Below are 9528 nucleotides of genomic sequence, written 5' to 3'. Positions count from 1 at the left end.
TGGTTGCTTAAGATTGGGCTTTTTAAAGCCCTGATCTCCCTGAGTAGCCCTGGGTTGCCCTTCCCCCTGGTTAAGGGTTGATGAGTGCTAAAAGGCTTAGGGATTACAACCTTGTGAGGAAGCTCTCAGCCTTGCCTAGCAGGCGGCTGAGCTCAGCACACATGTGGTCAGCACATGATCCCCCAAACAAACAGAGCACATGGTATATTTCAGTCAAGCAGCAAGCACACCACAAACACACACACTACAGACAACAAACTTACCCCGAGGGTCACGTAATCGCTCCTCCTTCACCTGGAGAACTCCCTCTCAAAATTCCCCTGTTAGCCACTCCTGTTCACTAGCTCAAAGGTTAACGTTGCATTCCAGAATTAAATTTTCCTGTGCTACCTTGACTTGGCACTCTTCTGCATATGCATTATGACAGTTTAACTTCATGATCACAGACTGTTTTTCCCCACACGACCCCTGCCTCAGGAGTGCACAGGAAGGCAAGTGCTCTGGTAATCTCCCTCCTAAATAGAATGCATTAAAAGCTGGCTGTCTCTCACCCTCTGAAGCAGAGTTTTTTCTATTAAATCAATTACCCCAAACATACAATCTCTTTTGCTTTCATTATTTTCCAGCTCAAACTCTATGGTGCCAAAGGCATTTTTTGTTGTTGCTGTTTCTGTTGATCCAGTCTCAAGTTTTGGGATCTGACAGATATGTCAGAAGACCTTTTCATAGGCAGCCATTTTTAAGGAACAGTAAGACCATGATTCAAGCAAAGATGCATATAATTATGGCATAAAATTACAATTTAAGTGAGAGGCTGATCACTGATGAACAAATACATTAAAAAAAAATCTTAGAGATTGCAAGGAGAATTTTTGCAGCCTTATTCATGATTTTTCTTTGCTCTGATAATATGTTTGCAAATAACTGCTTATTTTTACAAATCTTTCAGCTAAAAAGAAAAGGGAGAGAAAATGAAGAAACTGATGAATGTAAGTGACACTCAGAAGTCTGTTCCACTCTCACTACTGACTTAGGCACCGATGTTTCCGTGACTTACATACACCTGTAGTTTTAGGCATGGGAATAGTTCCTCGCAGACAGATTTTAAGCCCAGAAGGACCCATCAGATCATCTAGTCTGTGCTCCTGTATAGCACAGACTAAAGAATTTCATCCAGTTACTCCAGTAATGAAATCAACAACTTGTGACTAAAGCATCTCTTCCGGAAAGACATCCGATCTTGATTTGAATATTTTAAGAGATGGGATGGTGAATCCACCACTTCCCTTGGTAGCTTGTTCCAACGGTTAATTATCCTGACTGGTAAATGTGTACCTTTGTCATAAACAGATAGTTAAGGGTTAATGTCTCTTTTACCTGTAAAGGGTTAACAAGCTCAGTGAACCTGACTGACACCTGACCAAAGGACCAATGAAGGGACAAGATACTTTCAAATCTCAGTGGAGGGAAGTCTTTGTTTGTGTTCTTTGTTTTGGGGGTCGTTCTCTCTTTGGATCTAAGAGGGGCCAGACGTACATCCAGGCTCTGCAAGCTTCCTAAAATAGTCTCTTCTATTCAATATAGTATGTATTAGTTAAAAAGGCGGATTAGTTTTTTTGAGTTGCTTTTTGTATTTGCAAATGTGTATTTTGCTGGAAAGATATTTTGTCTCTGTTGCTGTAACTTGTACTTAAGCTAGGGGGGAGGGAGTCTCTTTAGTTTTATAAACTGTATACCCTGTAAGCATTTCCATCCTGGTTTTACAGAGATAGTTTTACTTTTTCTTTCTTTAATTAAAAGCTTTTCTTTTTGAGAACCTGATTGATTTTTAACCTTGTTTGAGACCTCAGGGGATTAGTCTAACTCACCAGGGACAGGTGGGGGGGAAGAGAGGAGGAGGGGAGCTGTATCCCTCTTTGTTTTGATTCAAGGAGTTTGAATCAAGGTAATCTTTCCCGACGACTAAGGGAAGGTGGGGGAATGGTTTATTTCCCTTTGTGTTAAGACCCAAGAGGTTTGGGTCTTGGATTTCCCAGGGAAGGTTTGGGAGGAATGGAAAGTGTACCAAAACACTATATTTTTGATTGGTGGCAGCGCTATCAGATCTAAGCTAGCATTTAAGCTTAGAAGGGTACGTGCAGTCCCCACTTTTGGACGCTAAAGTTCAAAGTGGGGAACAAACCTATGACAACCTTATTTCTAATTTCAATATGTCTGGCTTTAGCTTCCAGCCCTTCACTCCTTTTATGCTTCTCTTTGGTACATTACAGAGCCCTTTAGTACCTGGTGTTTTCTCTGTGTAAAGGTACTTGTACACCCTTGTCATAGGTCTCACCCCCACTCTGAACTTTAGGGTACAGACGTAGGGACCTTCATGAACACCTCTAAGCTTAACTACCAGCTTAGATCTGGTCTCGCTGCCACCATCCAGATTGCTGAGTTATCCGGAAAACTCTGTCTTCCCCAGCAAAACCTTCCCCTCCCTGGTAGCCTTGAGAGACTCCTCCACCAAGTCCCAGGTGAACACTGATCCAAATCCCTTGGATCTTAAAACAAGGAAGAATTACTCCTTCCCCCTCCATTTTTCCCCCCACCAGTCCCTGATGAGTCCAGATCCAATTCCCTTGGATCTAAAAGACAGGGAAAAAATCAATCAGGTTCTTAAAAAGACGGATTTTAATTAAAGAAAAGAAAGGTAAAAGAAAAAAAAACCTCTGGGAGACAGCATACAAGCTAATCTCACAGACAACAGATTTAAAACACAGGATATTCCCCGGCCAAAAACCTTAGTACACACAAGAATACCCAAATTTGATTACTCTCCTAATTGCACAAAGACAAGTTACAAAAGAAAATAAACAAACCTATTTATTCTTTTCTAAACTTACTACTCTGATAAGAGGCTGGTTCCTTGATCTTTTCCACTCCGGCTGAAACTGAAACTGACTTTAAACAAAGGAAACTTCCCTCCTTCCTTTTGAAACATCTTGTTCCCCCATTGGTTCCTCTGGTCAGGTGTCAGCTAGGCTAGGTGAACTTCTTAACCCTTTACAGGTAAAAAAGGCATTAACCCTTAACCCTTAACTATCTGACAACCCTACTCAAGTCACCTCTCAATCTTCTGTTGGTAAGCTCAGCACAGTGAGTTTCATAAGTCTTCCTCTGGAAGTGAAAGGTATCTGCTATAGACCACCAGACTAGCAGGAGAAGGTAGATGAGGATTTCTTCAGACAGCTAACAGAAGTTTCCAGATTACAGGCCCTGGTTCTAATGGGGGACTTGAATCACCATAACATCTGCTGGGAAAGCAATACAGCAGTGCACAGACAATCCACGAAGTTTTTTGAGAGTATTGGGGATAACTTCCTGGTGCAAGTGCTGGAAGAACCAACTAAGGGCCGTGCTCCTCTTCACCTGCTGCTCACAAACAGGGAAGAATTGGTATGGGAAGTAGAAGTGGGTGGCAACCTGGGCAGCAGTGGCCGTGAGATGGTCAAGTTTGGGATCCTGAGAAAAGAAAGAAAGGAGAGCAGCAGAATACGGATCCTGGATTTCAGCAAAGCATATGTTGACTCCCTCAGGGAACTGATGGGCAGGATATCTTAGGAGACTAATATGGGGGGAAAGTATCAGAGGGGTAGCCATGTTAGTCTGGATCTGTAAAAGCAACATAGAGTCCTGTGGCACCTTATAGATGCATCCGACGAAGTGGATATTCACCCACAAAAGCTCATGCTCCAATACACCTGTTAGTCTATAAGGTGCCACAGGACTCTTTGCTGATTTTATAAGGGGGAAAGGAGTCCAGGAGAGCTGCCTGTATTTTAAATAAGTCTTACTAAGGGCGCAGGAACAAACCATCCCAATGTGCGGAAAGAATAGCAAATATGGCAGGCAACCAGCTTGGCTTAACAGCGAAATCTTCTGTGAACTTATACACAAAAAGGAAGTTTAGAAGAAGTGGAAACTTGGACAACTGACTAGGGAGGAGTATAAACATATTGCTCAAGCATGCAGGGATGTAAGGCTAAAGCACAATTGGAGTTGCAGCTAGCAAGAGATGTGAAGGGTAACAAGAAGAGTTTCTACTGGTGTGTTAGCAACAAGACGAAGGTCTGGTAAAATGTGGGCCCCTTACTGAATGGGGGAGGCAACCTAGTCAAAGATGATATGGAAAAAGATGAAGTACTCAATGCTTTTTTTACCTCAGTCTTCACAGACAAGGTGAGCTCCCAGACTGCTGCACTGGGCAGCACAATAGGGGGAGCAGATGATCAGCCCTCAGTGGTGAAAAAACAGGATAAGGGCTATTTAGAAAAACTGGACATGCACAAGTCCATGGAACTGGATCTAATATATCCAAAGATGGTCAGGGAGTTGGCTGATGTGATTGCAGAGCCATTGGTCATTGTCTTTGAAAATTCATGGCAATCAGGGGAGGTCCTGGACAACTGGAAAAAGGCAAATATAGTGCCCTTCTTTGAAAAAGGGAAGAAGGAGAACCCACGGAACTACAACCCAGTCAGTCTCACCTCAGTCCCCAGGAAAATCATGGAGCAGGTCCTCAGGGTATCCATTTTGAAGCACTTGAAGGAGAGGAAGGTGATCAGGAACAGTCAGCATGGATTCACCAAGGGAAAGTCAAGCCTGTCCATCCTGATTGCCTTCTATGATGAGATAACTGGCTCTATGGATATGGGGAAAGCAGTGAATGTGATATACTTTGACTTTAGCAGAGCTTTTGATACGGTATCCCACAGTATTTTTGCCAGCAAATTAAAGAAGTATGGATTGGATGAATGGACTATAAGATGGATGGAAAGCTGACTATTGACTAGATTGTCGGGCTCAATGGGTAGTGATGAATGGTTCGATGTCTAGTTGGCAGCCGGTATCAAGTGGAGTGCCCCAAGGGCTGGTTTTCTTCAACATCTTAATCGATGATCTGGATGGGATGGATTGCACCCTCAGCAAGTTTGCAGATGACACTAAGCTGGGAGAGAGGTAGATATGCTGGAGGGTAGGAATAGGATACAGAGGGACCTAGACAAATGGTAGATTGTGCCAAAATAAATCTGATGAAGTTCAACAAGAACAAGTGCAGAGTCCTGAATTTAGGCAGAAGAATCCCATGCACCACTACAGACTGGGCACCAACTGGCTAAGTAGCACTTCTGCAGAAAAGGACCTGGGAATTATAGTGGAGGAGAAGCTGGAGATGAGTCAGCATGTACCCTTGTTGCCAAGAAGGCCAATGGCATATTGGGCTGCATTAGTAGGAGGACTGCCAGCAGATCGAGGGAAGTGATTTTTCTTCTCTAATCACCACTGGAAAAGTCACATCTGAAGTATTGGGAACCCCCCATCTACAGAAAGGATATGGACAAACTAGAGAGAGTCCAGTGGAGGGCAACGGAAATGATTAGGGGACAGGGACACATGACTTATGAGGGGAGGCTGAAGGAACTGGGCTTATTTAGTCTGCAGAAGAGAAGAGTGAGGGAGGATTTGATTGCAGCCTTCAACTACCTGAAAGGGGGTTCCAAAGAGGATGGATCTAGACTGTTCTCCATGGTGGCAGATGACAGAACAAGGAGTAATGGTCTCAAGTTGCAGTGGGGGAGGTATAGGTTGAATATTAGGAAACACTGTTTCACTAGGAGGGTGGTGAAGCACTGGGATGGGTTACCTGGGGAGGCGGTGGAATCTCAATCCTTAGAGGTTTTTAAGTCACTAACATTTTCTCCACCCCTTGAATCATTTTGGAAGCACTTTGTACCCTCTATCATTTTTCAACTTAAAAAAAAATGTGACACCAGAACTGGATACACTAATCCAATATCAGTTTGAGATATGCTGTAAACATGGGTAAAATCACATCCCCACGCCAGTTGATTGCACACTATGACCCCATAATCTTTTTCAGAGTCACTGCTTTCCTAGATCGTTCCTTGTTCCTAGAGTCCTTGTTCTTAGATTCTTTGCTGCACTTGGCTGTATTATAATGCATTTTGTCTGAATAGGCCGAGCTTCTTAGTGCAACAGATTGCTGCGTAGGACTCATCATTATTTATGCCTCCACCAATCTTTGTGTCATCCACACATTTTATCTCAGTGGTTTTATATTTACTGCTAGCTATTGAATACAAGTATCAAATAATTTTGAGCCTATCCCCAGTCCTCACAAAAACCCTTCAGAAACACTCCCATATGACGATGATTCACCATTGAAAACTCCTTTTTGAGATTTGCCAGTTAACCAGATTTTAATCCATTTAACATGTTCTGCGATGTTGTATAATTCTAGTATTTTAATGAGAATGTCATGCAGTACCAAGTCCCATGACTTACAGAAGCCGAAGGATAAACATCATATTGTTTCTTTTATCAACTAAACTTGTAATCTCATTCAAAATGTATCCAGTTCTAGCATTCACATTAGAAAAGGGATGTTATAAAGTGGGTGAGGGTGCAGCAAAGAGCTACAGCAGGGATTTGAGGGCTGGATAAAATGCCTTCCAGTGAGAGATTTAAAGACTCAATCTGTTTAGTTTATCAAAATTAGTATCAAGAAGTGACTTGCTTACAGGGTATAAATACATTCATTTGGAGAAATTACTGTGTACCAAAGGACCCTTTAATCTAGCAGAACAAGAACCAGTTGTTGAAAGTTAAAGCCAGATAAATTCAGTTCAGAAATTAGGCACACCTTTGACAGTGAGTGTAATTAACCATTGGAACAAGGTCCCAATGGAAGTAGGGAATTCCTTGTTCCTTGATATTTTCAGATAGAGACTGGTTGCTTTTCTGGAACATGCTTTAGGTAAACACAATCTACTGGGTGCAATACAAAGGTAACGGGCTGAAATTCTCTGCCTTGCATTATACAGGAGTTTACGCTAGATTATCATAGATTATCTCTTCTGGCCATGTACACCTGTGACCCCACACAACTATTAATGGAAATTAATGATTCCTTTTGTGAGTCCTCAGAAATCTCAGTCAATGCAGGTCAATGCTAACACACTACATCCTCCATTGTTTCTGTTCTCATTTTCCGAAGAGACTGTCATATTGTTTTTTGTTACAGTTCTGTGATGATGTCAAATGCCAACTGGCTGCTCAGCTCTGACATTGTAGTGGTGAGAGCAGCACCTTTCACATGTGTCTTAAAATCCATTTGTATCAAAGCACTTGGATGCTCCAGTGATCTGGATCTGAATTCTGATCTGAATCCAAACACAGGGAGGTTTGAAATCCAGACCCAAATCTTGAAACTCAGGCAGCCTGTAGTTTTAATGCAAGTTTATATAAATATATTTTTTTAATTAAGAGAAATCTTAAACCCACAATCTCTACTTTATTATACATGCAATAACATAGTAAATCTGTCAAAATTCTTCCCAACAGGTGCACAAGAAAGCAGCCAAATCAAATTAAAATTAATCCTTGTTGGTAAGGCAGGAGCTGGGAAAAGTGCAACGGGAAACACCATCCTTGGCAACAAAGTGTTTGAGTCCAAACTGGGGGCAAAGCCAGTAACCGAGACTTGCAAGACAGGGAGCATGACCTGGAATGGGAAGCAGGTTGTGGTTATCGATATGCCTGACATATTTTCTCCAGAGGCCAGTGACACAGCAACCTATCGAGAGATCAGTCGCTGTATCGCGCTTTCTGCCCCAGGCCCCCACGCTCTGGTGCTGGTGACTCAGCTGGGCCGTTTCACTGAAGAAGACAAGGAAGCAATGAAGCGAGTACAGGAGATTTTTGGAGTTGAAGCCATGAGCCACATGATTGTCCTGTTCACCCGGAAAGAAGATTTGGGGGGTGACTTACTGAGTGACTATGTGAGCAACTCACATAACAAAAATCTTAAGAAGCTGATTCAAAAGTGTAAGAACCGATACTGCGCTTTCGACAACAAAGCAACTGGAGCAGAGAAGGCCGAGCAGGTTAATGAGCTGATGGAAATAACTGAGAGAATGGTGGAGGAGAATGGAGGCAGATGTTACACCAATGAGCTGTATTCTGAGGTGGAGCGTATGGTGGATGGAGGAACTGAAGAAAAGTACAAGAAGATTGAAGAAAAACTGAGAGAGCACATGGCAAAACAAAAGACACCCAAGAAAGAGTCTAAGACTACTAGACTACAAAACATGTTGAGGAGACCCTGGCTGTAAGAGTAATGACCGAGGCCCAGCAGCTCCCATCTTCCACTGATCTATGGAGGAAGGGGCCTGTACCATTGGGGCAGCCCCCAGGACAAGGTGTAAAAGGCTTATCCCACTGGGAGCAACTGTAGCCATCATCAGCCAACAGCAGGGAGCCAGGGGCCAGAACCTTCACAACCTGCCATGTTATAATGAACCTTTTGAATTTCCCGTTTTGGACTCTAAAACCTACGTCAATCTCTATGCATGAGCAACCCACCCCACTGCCAATAAAGCCACCTGCCCTACAATATCACTGCACCCCACCATTGCCTCTCTCCTTCTTCCCTACCTCTTTCCCTTGTTTTCCTTCCTAATTTGTTCCCATATGTCCATTCTCCCCCTTTTACCTCTGCTACACCCTCATATGCCCCCTGTCCCCCAGAAAGTTGTTTGTTGTATGTAGCTATAGTTTGCAAACACCGAAATATGATCATATTAATGCTAATACACTGCTCTGTGTATATTTATTTGTATTTCATTAGCATGTCAGGGCTCCAATCAAGCATTGAGGCCCTATTGTGATGGATGCTCCGCAAACATGCAGTAAGAAGGCAATCCCTGCCCCTAGAACCATACATGTGCCATTTTAGTTTGTAAGATATAGAAGTTCATGGGGGTTATCCACAGTTAGCTGGGAGAAGGTTGTGGTCTGTCTGTTCAGTGAAGGGTAAGTGACATTACAGGGTGAGATGACATTGTGTGCATAAGGGTGGAAGGGTTTTAACACTTAGCAGCTGTGATGTTCTTTCTGTGGAGTATGTGAAGTGTGTGAGTGCTGGGCAGGTGTATAATAGTAATAACAACAACTGGAGATATACCTATCTCCTTGAACACTCATGGAGTTGAGTCCCCTGCCTTTACTAGCAAGGCCAAGTACTGATTTGGCCCCAGATTGCCCCCTCCAGGATTGAACTCACAACCCTGGGTTTAGGGGACCAAAGCTCAAACCACTGAGCTACCCCTCCCCTCTCTATGTAGCACCTATTCAGTACAGGGCAAAAATAGCATGCAAATAAGTGTTATGGGCATATTGGGGCCTCACTGATAGAGGGGAGAGTTCAGATTGCATGAGTGTATATCCTGCCTCGGCATGTAACTCTGTGTTTCCTGGATTTCATAAGCTTGAGTTATGCTAAACTCAGAGTTCTGGAAGGGCACATCAGACCACTGGTCAATTTTCACTGTACTAATGAAGGTTTTTGTCAGTGAATTTCCTGGGGTGTTTGTTTTTTTTAACAAAAGAAAAATATTGTTGGTAGGAGGCAGTGGTTATTTAGGCAGCTGTAATTATCATGTGGGTGTGCAGCTGAGATGC

General features: G+C 43.0%; 1 pseudogene; it reads left to right on the top strand.

Annotated features, from left to right (window-relative positions):
* The first annotated feature begins 910 nt into the window (after nt 1-910).
* LOC120393767 lies at nt 911-8116 on the top strand (annotated as a pseudogene).
* Nucleotides 8117-9528: the final 1412 nt, after the last annotated feature.

Source organism: Mauremys reevesii, unplaced genomic scaffold (genome assembly GCF_016161935.1).
Source record: "Mauremys reevesii isolate NIE-2019 unplaced genomic scaffold, ASM1616193v1 Contig3, whole genome shotgun sequence".
NCBI lineage: Eukaryota > Metazoa > Chordata > Testudines > Geoemydidae > Mauremys > Mauremys reevesii.
The sequence above is the reverse complement of the archived record's forward strand: the minus strand, read 5'-3'. Positions and strand labels throughout refer to the sequence as shown.